This window comes from Trachemys scripta, chromosome 15 (assembly GCF_013100865.1).
Source record: "Trachemys scripta elegans isolate TJP31775 chromosome 15, CAS_Tse_1.0, whole genome shotgun sequence".
NCBI lineage: Eukaryota > Metazoa > Chordata > Testudines > Emydidae > Trachemys > Trachemys scripta.
The window spans coordinates 18,219,800-18,237,662 of NC_048312.1; the positions used below are offsets into that span (position 1 = coordinate 18,219,800).

At 43.4% G+C, this 17,863-nt stretch overlaps 1 protein-coding gene across 1 annotated transcript in view; it reads left to right on the top strand.

Moving 5' to 3' along the window:
* HIC2 (HIC ZBTB transcriptional repressor 2) overlaps positions 1 to 17,863 on the top strand; it is a 100,634-nt gene that overhangs the window by 40,787 nt on the left and 41,984 nt on the right. Inside the window, exon 2 of the mRNA XM_034791338.1 lies at positions 2,684 to 2,827. The gene's annotated coding sequence lies outside the window, so the exon portion shown is untranslated. The remainder of the gene's footprint in view (positions 1 to 2,683; positions 2,828 to 17,863) is intronic.

The window sequence follows — 17,863 nt, forward strand, 5'->3', positions numbered from 1 at the left end:
ATGATGTACCTAGTTTCAGGCCCTACTTTATTTGTTTTCTCCCACAGTCTCTGAAGCAGCAGCACAAACTCTTTTTTGAGAATAGAGTGCATTGCATGTCTACATTGTATGGACTAAATGGGTCCAGAAATGAGTGAATGAAAATAACTTGATCTTCTGTGGTGTTCTCCATAAGAATTGTGGGGTAGAGGAATCCATATCTGCCAAATGAGGGGGGGGGGGAAAGGAGGACTGGCTCTGTAGGTGGCAGGTTTTTTTTTGTTTTGTTTTTGTTTTTTTAAGGGTTTTATAGAGAACCATTTGAGTGTGCCTTTAATCTTGGAGTATTAAAACCTTTGTAAAATGTCAGATTGTAAAGGAAGGATGGCAAATTGTAATCCAGGTCTGACCTGGGCTATTTCCTCTTCCTCCGTTTTTCACATAGCCTATGGGATGAAGGAGCACAGCTGAGTGTGCTTGCTGTGCAGTTGCCACTTGCTCGCTGCAAACACCCCAGTTGCACAAGTGCCTCAAACTTTGATCTTTTTGTTGTGGAAATGAAATCTGAGACCAGGAAACCTGCCCTTAGTCACAAACAATGCGGTGGACATTACCCAAACCCAGCTGGAAATGCAAGTGCAGCCAAATCTGAGCAAAACAGACACTTTTCCGCCCAGCCTTTGCCCTCTGGTGTATATGACCTGCTCTTACCAGTGGCTTCCACTCCAACTTGCCCAGCTCTGTTTGTGAATGCAGGCCCTAGTCCCACACCTGAAAACCCAAATCCAAATACTCCCAAGTGCTGTTGGGGATAATGTTTAAACCACGGGTGCAATTAAGCTTTTAAGCAGTAAGCCTATTTGGTGAGGGACACACCTATTGCCCAGGACAAGCAATGAGAAATTATCAGTCTTTCAAGCTGACAGACTGTTCCCCAAATACTGCTGGGAGGGCCAGAAGATGCCACAAGACTCATAACTTCTGGTATTTATTGTAATAACTCTGAACAGGCTCTGTGTGGATGGTCGATGCTGCTCCAGCAAGGTGTGGAGCTCTCTGTATTTGAATAATAAATTGGGTAATGGATTGTGAAAATGGTGTTGCTGGGATCCAGGGCATCATCTTTACTGCCCCTTAAAAACTTGCTGTAAGCACCTTGGTCATCACTGGAGGAGGAAAGGGGGCAAGTCCAGTTCCCTTCTCTTACGAATTCAGTGATTCCTTCTGGCCTTGGAATCTATGTGGTCATCTAGACTGACCCCCCTGTGTACCAGGTCATAGAACTTCTCCAAAATAATTCCTAGAGCATATCCCTTAGAAAAACATCCAATCTTGATTTAAAAATTGTCAGTGATGGAGAATCCACCATGACCTTGGGTAAGTTAACCGCTGGAACAATTACTCCTTATTTCCAGTCTGAATTTGTCTAGCTTCCTCTTCCAGCCATTGGATCGTGTTAGACCTTTGCTAGATGGAAGAGCCCATTATTAAATATTTGTTCCCCATGTAGGTACTGTGGCCATCCACCCCGAGTGACGTAGTTCTATTGACCTAATCACCAATGTAAACAGCACCATGTCCCCAGGAGAGCTTCTCCTACTGACATAGGTACCATCTCTATGGCGATGAGAGAAGCTGTCCCATCAACATAGTGCAGTGGTCCCCAACGCAGTGCGGCGCCTGTTGGGGCATTTATGTGTGCCCGCCTAGTGCCCAGCAGGGGAAAGAAGCCGCGGCCCTGCGCCTGCTGGGGACAGAGAACTCCGGGGCTGCAGGCACCGGTGTTCTCTGTCCTCACGGCTTCTCTCTGGATTCATATATTATGTAATATTAAATATGATTTTTTTATGTTATTTAATGTACAAATTCAAAATAAGCCTTGAAAAATTATTGGTGCCCGCCACACTCTTCTGAAAACTTGAATGTGCTACTGGCCACAAAAAGGTTGGGGACCACTGACCTAGTGGCATCTTCACTAAAGCACTACGGCAGCATAGCTGCAGCGTTTTACGTGTAGACAAGCCCTTAGACTTGTAACCCAGTCACCGCTTAACCTTCTCTTCGTTAAGCTAAATAGTTTGAGCTCCTTGAGTCTATTGCTATAAGTTAGGTTTTTCTAATCCTTTAATAATTCTTGTGGCTCTTCTCTGAATCCTCTCCAGTTTATCAACATCTTTCTTGAATTGTCAGCACCAGAACTGGTCACAGTATTTCAGCAGTGGTTGCACCAGTGCCAAATACAGAGGTAAAATAACTTCTCTACTCCTATGTGAGATTCTCGCATCCCAGGGTTGCTTTAGCTAGTTTGGCTACAGCATCACATTGGGACTTCATGTTCAGCTGCTTATCCAAAATCTCTTTGAGTCACTGCTTCCCGGATAGAATCCCCCATCCCGTAAGTATTCACCACACTCCCACAAAATAAAACTTCAGAGTTCAGTTTTAGAGTTTCCTTGCTCTCCTGCTATACACTCTGGAGCCATAAAGACCAAGAAGACCAGGCCCCAAATAATGCTTCCCCAGCTCTAGAGAACAAAGAGACCATAGGCAAAAAGTGTAGCCCACTTGTTGAAGTAGGGGTGAGGGTTTTGGTCTCTGTGGCATTGGATAAGTCACTTTTAGGTGCCTAATGTTAGACAAAATTTCCAGGCTTCAATACTTAAGTAAAAGTAGACTTTTCTCCCCCGCCCCCCTTTTCTTCCAGAAATGACGAGCACCCACAACTCACATTGAAGTCAACATCTTTGGGTCAAGTATGCCCTCAATCACAGCCTTGCAATCTCGGTGACTTCAGAGGGACTGTTTACCCATCTGTCAAACGGGTATAATATTTATAGCTGCGCTCAAGGTAGGTGAGTCATTGATTGTAGAGCAATTTGAAATCCTCTGATTTGGAAAGTTCGAGGGGAGTGCAAACTAGTAGTTGAATCCCTTTTTCCACTGGGTAATGGGGCTTTGGATGGAGCATCAGAGAGAATACTAGCCATGTGGTAGTATCTAACTACAAAATTATACTAGAAATTGGAAATTAACTCTTCCACATGCAACCTTCAGTCTGAGAAGTACAACTTATTCTTGTCTATTGAATATAAAATACGCCAGAACATAGCTGCAAGGTGCTCTCTATTGCTTGTCATCCCAGTGATCTCGCACCACATTATAACTTTGCTCTTAGTCCCTGTGATGTCATCAGAAACAGGATCTGTATAGACTTGAATGCTTGGACTAGGATTTAGAAATGTGATGTTAGCTAAAGTACTGACCAGCTTAGTCTGCACAGGGTCTTAGAAGCTGCATGGTTTGGTTGCTAATCAGCACCGAAGGGGGAAATTATGCTGCCCTTCAGGATCTGTGCTGTTTCTGCGCCTTTTGTCATCTTCCTTTCCCTTTTCTCTGTCTTCCCTGTCTGTGCCGCCTCTGTTCTTCCCTACAGTAACTCCCATTCCATCTGCTCAAATGTAAGCCGTGATCAGCAATTAAATAGTTAATGAAGTGTGGTGGTTGGGCTTCAGGATGAATATCCTAATGAGATTAATGAGGGGTGGGCAGTCCACATCTTTCCAGCCGCTTGCAGACCTGGAAGAATGCTGCTGCAGGGCTTCACGCACTTATTTGGATTTCTACCTTCGTAACCATGAAGGCTAGAAATGCTTTTTCAAAACAAAAGCTTCAGATTTTTCAGTATCTGAATGTCAATGGCCAGACAAGTCCATCAGCTGAGCTTGATCTGGCCTGCAGATCCCATTGTTTGACGTCTCTGGTCTAGAGGAGGTGGGCTCAGAATTGGAGAAGTCTGGGCTCTATGTCCAATTTCCCTCTTTATTGCTTTGCGACTTTGGGCAAGTCATCTAACCTTGCATCTGTAAAATGGCGAATAGCACTGCCAAGCGCTATGAGATTCTTGAATGAAGTGAACTATTTTTAAATACAAAGGACTAGTTGTGTTCGAGTCACAAATACCTTTTTCTAATGATTTTTCGGAATTGTATGCTGTGCTGAGGAGGGGAGCTAAGCAGGAGGGAAAAAAAAGGCACTTCTCTGGATAGTGAAAAATACTCGGTCTTTTAGCTTTGTGCTTCAGCAGAAGATGTGGGGCTTTGCTCTATCAACACCATGCGGGGTGCTGTTAGTTGATTGGGTGTCCCCTGATATCAGATGTTCTAAGCATCCCTGCATTGGCTGTATTTTGACTTCCGTTTACATCTAGAATACCTGCTTACTTCAGCCAGCTGTAGCATAATACACCTAAAAATTGGGGGGCCAGGGAGAGATGGTTTTGGAATGCCTTGAGAGTTGACCAGCAAACAGGTGTGGGTGGCTAGAATTGCACTTGGAACCTTGTCTGGTCTTTGATAGGAAAAAGAACAGCCTGAAAGATTCTGAGGACTTGAGAATGAATTAAATGGTGACATTGCAAGAGTCAAGACTGTGATAGTTGGAACAATTAAGTGGGAAAAGGGATTTTTAGTCAGACTCAAGCTCTTTTCATTAATACATATTTAACTTTGGGGAGAGAAAGTTTTTGTTAAAGACTCGATACACTTGCACCTTCAATTAAGGAGTCCGCACTCTCAAAATACATCCTCAGAGACCCCCCTAATGACTAGTATCCCATTGCTGAGATTTCCAAGGAGGGAGGGGGACAAGGAAGACAACAAGCAGAGAAAAAACACAACTATACCTTCATTAGCCATCACAAAGAAGGAAAAAAAGCACGCATATCTAATTTTTAGACGTTTTCTTTCAGCTGCTAAAGGCCATTAGCCCCTCTGATAAGGGGAGCTTAAGCTTCTGAAACAAAGCAAACTGGTTTGAGATCCTACGCATTTAAAAAAAAAAAAAATGCAGCTGCCTTCCTAAAGTGCTGGGCAGGATTCTGATTTCAGTTTTTCTACTGTAAAATCTGGAGTAATTTAACTGATGGGATGTAAGTGCAACCACAATCTGGTCCACTAATTTTGCTGCTTAATAGTCTGTTGGTGACCCATTTATTCTCTCTCTCTCTCTCTCTCACACACACACACACACACACACACACACACACACACACACACACACACACACACACACACACACACCTTTTTTTAGACTGAAATTTTTGGCCTATTGAGTGTTGTTCAAGGGCCACTTAAAATTATACCCCATCTATCATCCAGCCCTGGTTTAGAGATGGCAGCGACTATAAAAGGAGATTTCCATGTGTGAGTTTCAGATATTGTCACCAAAAAATGCAGTGGATTTCCCTCCCTCCATCCCCTTTCATCTGTTTAATTTCCAGGACATATGTCTCAACTGAATTTGTGTTGGAGTTTGTAAAATGGCCTGGATAATAGGAGAAATCTGATCACACAATTGGGGTTCAAAACCTAACCACCAAACAGAAGTTGCAACTCCTTATCCACATATTGTCTCAATATAACATCTAGTGACATGTATTTCCCTCCACCCCATCATGAAAGTGGTATCACAATTGAAATGAGCCAGGACAGGTATTTCTCCTACCTCCCTCTTTCTGGTGGCTGGGCTTTCAGCCTTTTGCTTTCCACTGCACCCCCAAAGGGCGTGGGTATTAGGGAAAGGGGGGAGAGAGAGGCTCTCACACCTTGTTGTGCCTTATTGCTTACACTGCAGAATCTCTAGCTTATCCACCCAGTGTAGTTGACTGTATATGGAGGAGGGGGAGAGAGCTTGTGTTGCAACCTCTGAGAAAATTAGTTGTCTCTATTTTATCTTTTGCAGCTGCAGCACTTCTCCTCCTCCTTTCCTCCCCCCCCCCCCTTTACACGACTGGTATGTCTGAACCATATCCTTCAAAACCAGTTTTCTAAGCAGATTAGATGGGTAGCAGAGACAGCTATGCAATCAGGCAAAAATGTGAGCTCAAGCCTTCATTTTTTTGCAGTGGCCAGAGCAATAAGCGTCTCACACCTGGATATTTTTTTTCTCTCTCCTGTCTCTCCAACATGTTGTAGTCTGTCCATTGCTGTAGAGTGGAACTAAAAGTTCATCCTAGGCACTAATAATGTTACAATTTAATATTGAGCAGGGAGGTGATTGGCTCCCTGCTAGCAGAAGGAATTCGTGTTTGAAGCAGTAGGCAACTGCTTCCTGGCTACAGTTATTCACCACATGAACCAATGTCCCTCCGGTATGTTCTGACGTTCTTGATGGGATTATCCTACCTTGGGTGACTGGTACTGAGAACCACATGCTCAGGCCAAGTCTACTGTGGGCATAGCGGCATAGGTCATGGATATGGAAAAACCCCACACCCCTGACCAATGTAGCTATGCTGACGTAGTTCCATCTACGCTGAGGCTTATGTCAACCTAAGAGGGCCTCTGCTGACCTAGCCAACGTTGTTCAGAAAAAATGCTTCTGTTGGCATAGGCGTCTATGCTACGGCACTATGCGAGAATGTAGAAAACTCTCTTCAGTATCCCACTAAGTCAGCTGCGCTGACACACGTGGTTTCATTGGTCTTGCAACTGTTGAAACCAGGGCTCCCTGGTTCAACACCAAAAGACTTTGTAAGCATCAGTAGTGGGTTTCAGGTCTGGCTCCTTCTATATGCAAGCAACTATAAATTGCATTCAGGGTTATCTCTTAATCTCTGTTTGGAAAAACCTACTTAACCGCTCTTGCAGGGTGAACGGGCAGTTGGGATCGGTTAGAGGGCTGAGTGGCAAGTCTGGGGACAGGAGGATTGAGTGAGCTGCTGTCTTCCTTTCTGGAGGAAAAGGTGGAGTTGCACGTCCTAGGAGACATTTGCTACTTCTCTGGAGGATAGAAAGGAACCAAATGTGGAGTGGGCCAGAACTCGGTTCCTTTCAGCGAACAGAGGAGTGTGTGAGTGGGTAGGAGAAAGAAGGGAGAGATTTAAAACTTAGATAATATTTGAATTATTAAGCTAGAGAAGAGAAGCAGGGGACTGAGATTTCAGAGGAGAGAAAATAGAGAGGTGGGGGTGTGGGGAAAGGAAGGAAAGATGAAACATGCCCTAAAAACAAGGCAAGACAACCTACCCTATGATCTGTGCTAGGAAAGAAAGTGGAATGAAGCTAGAAAAGGAAAAACTAACATTTCCAATATTAAGTAGAGAATTGATATTAAAAACGTTGTTGTATATAATGCATAGTTATTGTATTCCTTTACATTTCAGGTAGCATAGCTTTGGGGAAGGCATGGTAGCAAAGGCCCCGTCCCCCACCACATATCTTACTGTAATCAGAAACAGAAAAATCAAATCTCCCAGCTAAAGGAGGAAATAAAAAGAAAGCTGGTCATATGTATCACAGCCATATTGAGAATGTCCAACAGCAGTAAAATACAACTGTAAAACATGCATTGAAGGCTTAAAATCATGAATAAAAACAAAGGTATTTTTTCCACTCTGGCTAGTAGACTTAGTCCATGGGCTAGTAGGTGCTGGGTTGAGAAATTTACTCTGGCTTCAGGGGCAATTTAAGTTTAAGATTCCATCAAATCCATACTCAGTCTGTATAAGTTAGTCTCCTTGTTGCCTTTATATTAGATGTGACAGATTAATATGTTTGAGGGCAGATCACTGCTAGACTAAATCTTTCTCTGGTTATGATTCCTTACAATTCTAAAACAGTCACAGGGTTATAGGGTTTATAAAGAGGTTTATTACAGTTTCCAACATTGGAATTCTGTGGGCTAAGTGTTTTTTAAAGAAGTAAATCAAAATATATGCACATCCCATTTCCCCTTCCCTAAGATGTACAAGAATTAGGAATAAACTATACTACTTTTATAGAGGAAAACTACTAAAAATGACTGACTGCACATTGGTCCTTATGCAGCATCTTGTTGTTTGCAGTGGCAGGGTAACCCTGCACCCATTCTTACAGTAGGATCCTCCATTGAGTCGTTATGGATGATCTAGACACATACATGTGGGGTAAGAAAGAACTTGCAATATAAAGAACCTCCATACACACTCGCTTCTTCACTCACTGGGTTGAGGCAGTATCAATGGCTCAAGCAGTAGAAGGATGGGCTCTACCTACAGGCACCTATGTTGAGTAACCTCTGTAGCAGGGGGTCACAAAATTCTTTCCAAACCCCACAGTCTATTCTTGCCATGATCTCGATCTTCCAATCCTTTTGAGGTCATGGGGGGTGAGGGGGTAAGGGTGTTTACTCTAATTTCTAAAGACCCTTTTCATAGGTGTGAAACAAGTCTAAAATACCGTTTTAGAGAAATTTCTATGATAGAGAATGAGCTTCAATCAATAGCTTATTTTTAAGGTATCCCAGAATTCTACAGCACAGAGAGAATTTATTATAACTCCACAGAGAAGTTATCCTTCTATGTAAAATTTGATGGAACTTTTTATGAAGGTAATGACAGCTGGGAATAGGTGCCAAGGAAGGGATGCAGGTTGTAGCTAGTGGGTAAAGGTGTACGTGGGGTTGTAGAATACCTTCTGTGCCCCTCGAGCCTGTGTTATGCTTCCCAGAAGTGCCATTTACAAATGGCGAGACACAGAGCTACCTGGAAATTCTGTCAATGATTGTCCAAAGGAAAATGCAGTTTCTGCAAAATCAAAGTCTTCTATGGGGAAAATTGATTTTGTTGAAAATCTTCAGCTCCACCCCCAATTAGGAAAATCAAAATGAAATAATTTTGGGTTGGTTCAATGAGGGTTTTTTTGTTTGTTTGTTTTGTTTTTTAAACTGATCTGAAATATTTTGTTTCCAATCAGTTCAACAAAACATTAAACTGCATTTCCCTGACAGCGCATTCCCTTATGGGAGTTGTTGTTCAGGCCACCTTTATCTTCTATGGGCCAGGATTCCTGGAGGATTATGCCTTCCCATAATGAAACACAGATTTTCCTGTGACGGAGGTTTAATAGCACACTGACTGGAAATGAAACATTTCAGCTCAGTTCAATAAACTGAAACTAAATAACTTCAGTTTGGGGAATGTCTAACTGGTTTGATGGAAAATGTCAAACTGAAACATTACAACTTTTTGGAAACACACTTTTCAGACTTTCTGTTCTGCAAAAAGTTTCACAATTTCACCTTTGTGCCCTGACTCGGGATGAAGACAAATGTTGAAGTGTCAGAATTCCCTGTGGGATGGAAATTCTGGGTTTTGCATAGCTTTAGGGAGGAGGCAGGTGACAGCTGTGAGCTACAGGGTCAAGGCAGCTGGTTCCTAAAACCTGGTTCTTCTCTAGAGCAGAATATGAGAGGAAGGGAGGAGGCAGGAATGAGAAGTTGCTGTGGGGCAAGGGTGAAGCAGTGGCAACAGCCAGAGGAAAAAAATTGCTCCTTAACCTTCCTGCCCCCTTAGTTCCTTGGAGTCTAGTGGCTGCTAGGTTTTGGTGATCTTGCTGTGCCCCCATACTCCTGCCTGGTATGAGAACTCTTATCTTCCTGGATCATTTGCTTAAACACAGTCCAGTATGATACACCATGGATGGTCAAGATGCAGGGCTTCATCTTCCTCAGTGAGGTGGCCTGGATAGCCCCTCTTTAGGGTCAGTTTGTGGTGCTTCTTGCTGAGAGCAGGAGTTTGTTCAATTGGATGCCCTGTGGTGCTCCCTCTGTAGCACTGTCTGTTAAGAGTATAAGACTCGAGAGGTTTCTGAGCAGTTCGCTGCCCTGTACTGAATGGAACTGGGTGCTTGGACACACTCGTCAAATTTTGTTACCGTTCAAATTGACTTACTCTTTTTTTCCAAAGAGGGACTTGTGGCCAAGTGGTCTGAACACAGGACGGGAAGTGGGGAACGCCTAGTTCTAATCCTGGCTCTGACCAGGACTCTGACCTTGGGCAAGTTTTCTAACATCTCTCTGCCTCACTGTCCTATCTGTGAAGTGGGAATAAAAATACTTCCTGCCTTCACCTGGATGTTCAGATAAAATAGTGCCTGTGTGTATTGCACTGTAGAAGCATTTATTATTCATTATTATTAATTATTATCGTTAACAAAATTAGTGTCTTGTGTAGAAAATTGATACATTTCATCCATCAGCAGTGCCCTTTGAGAATGAGTAGCTGAGTAAAGAGGGACTTGTGAAAAGACAAACCCAGGTTACACATTGAACAGGTTTCTCCAGTATTATTGCCTACATTACCAGCCAAGCTCCCTTGTAAGTAATCATCAAATAATCAGCCTGGCTCCTTTTGTGAATGGCTTGAATCTGTGTGGTCCTTCTTTGTTAGGGCAGCTCGTGGGCTCTAAAAGCTTCTACACCCCCTGTTCAGTACTGCAGAGGCTGGTGGCACCAGCTGCTTGTGCCTGAAACACGCATTTGCATGAGACAGTGGCCTTCTCCCCCACCCTCTTTACATTTCAAAATGTATTTCCCATCTTTTCAACCCCTTCATTTTTATGCCCCTCTCAGAACTTTTGATGTACTTTATTTTTATTTTGCCACATGCCTATTTTTACCAAGTAAAGCTCAGAGGAGGGGGAAGTCTTCCTTCCTTCAGAAATAAAACCGCAGCCAGTGTTTGGAAATTTCTTAACAATAGGCCATATGGGAGTCCCAAACTATTAAGCTTTATTATTCAGAAGGCAGAAAATGTGGTTTGATATTCAATTGATGTACAGCATAAATGAGAGCCACAAACTAGGCTCCCTTGAGCTGGGATTCAAGTATTCTTTTGAATATAACAACTAATACTTTGGCCTAGTTCCACAGAATGCATCCAGCTTGCTGATCACAAGCCAAGAAACTGTAGGCTATTCCCTCTACCCACCTCCCCCTCCTTCTCAGAAGCACTTTCCTCTCCTGCCAGCATGGGCTCTTGCCCTGAATATAAATCTCCTGATATTAGTTGCTCAAAGAAGACAGAGAGGGCATAAGCATGGGCTGTTTGTTCTTTTCCTCCCCTTCAGAATAAAGTTTACCCTTTGCAAGATTCTGGTCAGGAACTACAATGGCTGGTCCAGGTGGGATCCTCTTGGTGCCTGTTTCTATAGCCACTGAGGAAATAGCGTACATTGAAACAGGTGAACATGCCTCTTCCCCAGGTTACTTTGAAGTGGAGACGGAGGACACATGGGAGAGGGATTTGTGGGATCCAGAGATTGGAACTGGTTTCAGTTTCCTTCTGTGACCCTATTTGATGTACATGTACTATAATTTTTCTCTCTCCTCTGTGTTGACTATTCCTCTTAGCTATGCTGTTCCCTGGGGAAATGAACCCACAAAAGTTGCTTCAGGCTCCAGTTTTTTTATAGCCTTGAGCAGCCCCCAAACCAGGCAAATTCAACTGAGAAAAATCAAGTTTGTGTTTTAACAGATGGTCTGTAAATGTTGTAAAAAGCAATCACACAAAACTACATTAAAAGAACATTAGTAAGGTTGCTAAGTCAAGTTATGAAATGCCACTGTTAAGGTTGCCTGTGTAACCTTAATTCAGCCTTTTGTGCATATGCATTGATTCAGGCTTTAGTTACATGATCATAGTATTTTTTTCCTCATAGGATGCTTGTCTCATACATTGCAGATGGATCTGCTCTGGGGATGATTCAGGGTTATGTATGTCTGTAGGACCCATGCTTTGCTCGTTGTAGCAGTTGGAAGGAGTGTAATGAGTGAGGCCGGGGATTGCAGGAAGAGAAGGGACAGTGTCACAGTTAAGACAGCTGACTGCTGGAGAATGTGACTATTGCTGCATCTGCCAGAGTTACTGTGTGATGCTAGTTAAGTCACTTAAACCAAACGTTGCCCAGTTGCTCACTAATTGTCTGTTCCTCATTTTCTGGGTGCCCAGCTTGAGACCCCGGGTCTGATTTGCAGAAGTGCTGAGCACCCACAGCTGCAACTGAAGCAGCTGAGCTCTGCTTTGAACAAATGAAGTGCAATATGATAAGTGCTCTGAGGGCCTAGACCTCTCAAACAGTACACCCAAACTCAGTGTTAATTTTGACCTTAATCTGACTCAGTTTCCCAGCTGCAAAATGGGGATAGTATTCCCTCAGCTCACGGGGTGTTGTGAAAATAAATTCATGAATGTTTCTGAAGTACTGAGCCTATAGTGATGAGCACCATAGAAAAACCACTGTGGAAATTGATAACTGTGCCTGAGAGCAGGGTTTGGATAGAATACAGTGACTAAGGCACAGGGCCACACATTGTGCAATGAGAAAACAAAATTGTGAATAGCTGCTCATTAAGTGAGCGCCATCCATCCTGAGCACTGAATGAGGCAAGGGGCCTGTGGAAAAAAAATGTGCTCATGCATATGTGTAAAGGGACCAAATTAAGGCTGCACAGGCAACTTTAATTCTGGCATTTCCTAAGTAAGGATGCCTTAGTAAACTGCTAAGTAAAACCTTAGTAAAACTGCTGGTAGTTCCTAACTTCTGAGTGCTTGACTTTACGACATTAATGTCCTTTTAACATGGTTGTGTGTGTTTTTAATGGCCTACTTTAAATAAATAAGAATTAAAAAAAAAGCAAACTGAAAAAGCTGATTCCATCATATTGGCATCTAAGTAGGTCATCAGCAGGGTTGGAACCTTTAGGTGCACCACACAGACCTCTGCCACTTCAGCAAACAGAGTAACTGATAACTGTAGTAGGCTGTTATCCTGTGTGGACCAGCACTAGAGGAGGATGGGACACTTTGCCAGTGAGTTTCACAGATATTTGACAGAGTCTGAGGGTTTGTCTATACTTGACAATTTACCAAAATAGCCATTCTGGAAAAGGTATTTAGAATGATACACCTCTACCCCGATATAACGCTGTCCTTGGGAGCCAAAAAATCTTAACTGCTTTATAGGTGAAACCGCGTTATATCGAACTCGCTTTGATCCGCCGGAGTGCGCAGCCCTGCCCCCCCGGAGCACAACTTTACCGCGTTGTATCTGAATTCGTGTTATATCTGGTCGCGTTATATCAGGGTAGAGGTGTAGTAGTAATTAAGCTGCTAAAACCTGAAGTCTGAGCATGAGAACTCTTCCCCCCCCCCCCCCCAAAAAGTCTCCATAACTTGCCCAGATTTGGTCAGATTTTCACCAGGGCCACCCCCATGCTAAAAGTCAAGTTCTACCTTCAACACATTAGGGAGACTAAAGCTTTTCAAAAGAGAAGTTTGCCAGAATTTAATATGGGCCAAACAATATATTTTCCCCCATATCCTCCCTTGGAAATGGCTGAACTATCTTCCTTGAAATTTTCTTAATAATAATAATTAATAATAAATCAGTCTGAGGCAGACACAGCATGGAAAACTTCAGCCCAATCAGTTAAAACCTGGTAAAATTATGAGCAACTGAAAACACAATCTTATGATGAAACGTATCAAGCAACCTCAATAGGCAATGCGATCAGCCCCACTTGTAAGATTACATTATATAAAGCAAAATGGTGGTTTAAGATATTTAGGTGTATCTATATTCTAGGTTTTCCTAAATTCTTGTGCTGCAGGATTCTTGGCATGTCAATAAATATTACTACTCTCTGGTTTTATGATAAAATCCTTAGATAATCCAAGTTTGGGGAGGTTCTCCCCCCCCCCCCTCTTTTTTTGAATCTGAGTTCCACAAAGGAATTTAGTTTGGGCTGCTGTAATTCAAACTGCATAGGTTGGAGGATTCCAAACTTGGCCTGACTTGTACTTTCCTTAAAAGCATGCAGAGCCCATGTAAAAACTTCTTTATGAATGTGTTAATGCAATTGCGCGTGACAAGCCTTCGCATAGCACTGGACATAGGTTGTGCACACTGTAGTGAAGGCTGAATTTCAGTGTCTGATTTCCCCTTTCAGTTGCACATAATACATGAAGTTTTCTATCTTGACTCCCTTAAATTAAAGGGATATTTTTTTATTTACACCTGCATCTGTTTAGTGGAGGGAAGGGAGAGAATTTGTCATGTATTTATTTAATTTAGTCAATAATGCCTAGCATCCCTAATGTGCTAGGCATTTTGCCACCCTTTTTGGATCAGAAATCTTTTACCCTAATAACTTAATAATGGAGGAACATAGAAAGCTCAAACATCCCTTTGACTTGTGACCTCTCTTAGGTCTGAGGAATAAGCCAAATTGGAAGAAAATCGGTCCAAAGGTTTTATATTGGGAAAAATGTCACATATGTATAAGGCCGTCTATGCTACAGGTACAACCGTGGCTTTTTAACTAGTTCTTGTCTCAACTGTGTGTGTTGTAACAGGCATAAGTTAATTTTATGTCCACATAGCAGCTCTCTTCACAGCACAACTGTGTGTTCATTTCCTTGGTGTAGACACACCTATCACACTGGCTAACTCAATATAATTGCATTCTGGAACAATCCCATACTGTCTCAGCGGTATTCTTGGAAGACCTACAGATAGAGCAGCATTAGCAGTGAGTGGGGCATTACACACTGATACCCTATTACTATTAGTTGAGAGGGAGTACAAATAGCAAAATTGCACACGCACAATAGGGTGTGTAGGGGGAGCTGTTCTATTCACGGTGCAAAAAACTGCATTGAACTGGTTCTAGGAAGACAGTCGTGTCTTCTGGCAGGGGTGGAATACTGTAAGTTGCCAGTTGCCAAACAAGGATTAACCTTGTGATGTATGAACACAAAGTATGTTTGGAGCTGTTTATGCAGGTAACTGAGAAACTTGGTTTAAAAGTTGTAGTGTGGACACGACCTGTGTATTTTAATACCATTAATTTGTTTACGTGCAATACCTCTAACATATGAGCAATCCCTACAATTACAAAAAATCTGTGTATGCTGTATCGGGACAGGCCTGTCTAAGACTGACTATAAAAACCAACAGGCTTATAACTTTATTTTGGCTTGGAATTTGATATGAGCTTCTAAGACTGGAAGTGAATGTGTGTGGTTTTGGGGTGGGGGGGAGAAGAGGTGCTCTTGTAGAATTTATTTTGTGTGAGAGAGCCCACGATAGTGCTTTTGGTATCCTACTCCTGACATTGGCATTGTTCATTCATAGTTTTCCCATTGACTTGTGGACTCTTCTCCCCCCACCCTTTTTTTGGGGTCGAGGGGTGGGGAAGGGAGTGGAAGAGAATGGCATGGAGAAGCTCTAACTACAGCACTTAAGTTAGTCCAGGTGGCTGCCTCCAGTCTCAAACCTAACTCATTCTTTCAATGAATCACCACCATGATTATCTTCCATGTGTAGGATTCTCTGGAACACACAGATTGTAAGCAGCTCAGGGCAGGGAGCTTTTGTCTGGTCTCTCTAAAGTGTTATGATATTTGCATTTAGATACTACAGTGATAGGCACCTTAACTGTTACATTTTGCATGGCCCACCATATAGATCTGTGTGTAATGTACTGTCTATAATATTATTTTCTAGTGGCTGGCCCTCAGAAGAGGGGCCTTATTATAAGCTATGGGGGAGCAGCTTTAGCCCAAGTGGTAGAGGTCATTGTATGTTTTGTTTGTTTTGGGGGAGCTGAAAGATCAATGCTCTAGTCCCAGCTATGCAGATACGTAATTTACTTACCTGCCTGTCTACTATGTTGGATTTGTTACAAAAGGACAGCGAGTTGGGTGATGTGGGTTCTAGACAATGCTCTTCTTTGGGACCTCGGCCAAATTACTTAACCTCTCCACCGCCATTTCTCTGTTCAGTATACTACTTTAATTTGTCCTTTTAATAAGGGGGAGAGGAGGGAGGAAAGTTGGTGCAGCAAGGAAAATATTAACTTGCTGGAAAATCCCAAGAATAATAGTTTTTAGAAGGTATGCCCAAACACAGCAAAACCACTTTAAAGTATCCTCAGGGTTTCCACTATAATCTTGTTCAACCTTTTAGTTAAAGATCCCCCTTTAGGAGGCAACAAACTTTCTCCAGTCCCTTGGATGGTTTTAGAAATATTCATATAAATGGAAAAATAATATTTCAGGTCACTTCAGACTTGTCAGTCTTTATAATTCATCTCTATAAAGGACAAATTTGAGTCCTAGTATATTCTACACCAGTTTGTTGGTGATTGCCTTAGTTTCTGTTCAAAATATTCATCCCAAATTGCAAAGTTCTCTCCCCCCCCGGCCGCCTCTGTCCATGTGACTTATGGGTAAAATTTTCAGAAGTGCCTGTGTCTTAGCAGCAATAACTTCTCTTCACCAAGTATCACGCTGTGCAGGGCCAAAGATTATGAAGATGTGGAGGATCTTCTGGAGTGGTATTTTCTGTTGTCTTGTGTTTAACAGTGTTATTGGCTACACTTTTTAGGCTCTTGTCTTCATTGGGGATAGAACACTAGCAGAACTAGGGCCCGATCTACACTGCAAAGTTAGCAGGGTTGCCAACCCTCCAGAATTGGCCTGGAGTCTCCCGGAATTGGCGTTCATCTCCCAGTGACTATTGAAAGCAATCTGGGACATTTTAATAGGATATTTTAAGAAAATGACATTGTCATGTTTGGTGGGGGGGGGAAAGGAAGGTGGAATCTCCCGGAATAGCTTCAGTCAGAGTTGGCAACCCTAAAAGTTAGGTTGACAAAAGTCGCCTTGCCATAGAAACCTATGAAAAGATTGCACAGGGGATGCAGCAAAAGGGCATAATAGGGACCAGCAGCAGCACCATATGAAAGCGAAGGAACTTGGCCAGGCATATCACAAGGCCAGGGAGGCCAACAATCGATCTGGCGCTGAGCCACACACCTGCTGCTTTTACAACGAGCTGCATGCCATAGTTGGCGGAGACCCTACAGACCACCATGGATACCTCTGAGGAGCCAGAGCCACAGATCCCTACTGTGAAGAGGAAGAGCAGGGAGATGAGACTCCAACAATGCCACAAGCCAGGACCTGTTTGAGACTTCACCCCCATCTAGCGAGTCCCAGCAGGCGAGCATGGACGAGCCCGTGGAGGGGAAGGGACCTCCGGTAAGCAGGCATTTTTCTTTAAATTGTTGAAATTTCAAGATGGCACCTGGCCCATTCCCTGGTTAACAAGACAAATGTATCTGCTTTTCATTGTTCTGCTCCTACCAGACGAGTTAGAGCTGGCACCTGCTCTTCATTTCCCCTGTTGGGTTAGATGTGGGGGCTGGCGTGGGGAGCCACATGGAGCTTGTTTATGTACATAGGGAAGTCCCTTGTATCCAAGAGATACTCTGCAGTAAACAGGTTAGAGGCATATGGACCTAGGCGGCCTTGGGCAGCCAATGGCAGCTGAGTGTTCTATGCCTTTGTTACCCTCCTGGGCAAGACATCAGCTAAAACCGCCGCTGCCTTAGAAAATAGTGCCACTATCCAGTGCTGTTGCCCTGCACATGTAGCCATGGAACAGGGACCAGAATTTTGTTTCATGCAACTGAAATTCCTTCCTTGCCCCTGGTGGGCTGCTCTCCTTGTGGCTGCGCTCCAAAGCTGAAGTATCAATAAGCATTTCATAGTAAGCGTTTATGGGAACAAGGTTAAGGGAGTTTTGAAACTTTTTCCCTTTCCATTGGGACTGTAAATACTAGGACACATCTGTCTGTTTTTATCAGCAGCTGCTGCTGTTGCAGCCTTGAGAGGTGCCCCTCCCTTGCTCACAGAACTCCTGGCCCTGACTAGGAGGAGAACAAGGAATAGGGAGGACATATTCAGGGAGATCCTCCAAGCTAATGCTGCACTGGACTGCAAACAAATGGCCTGGAGATCAACACAGCAGATGGCATGGAGAAGGAAAGAACAGACAGGAGACAGGCCCAGGAATCCCCTCAGGAAAAAGAGAGGAAGATGAACCAGCACATAATGGGTTTTCTCAGGCAGCAAACCCAACTGCTGTAGATGCTGGTTGACCTACAGATCCAAAGATTCCAGACTCTTGCCCTTTGCCATCCTTGGAGAACTCCATGGTAGCAGCTCCCTACAGCGGCCCCCCCCCCCCCCCCCCCCCCCCCCCCCCCCCCCCCCCCC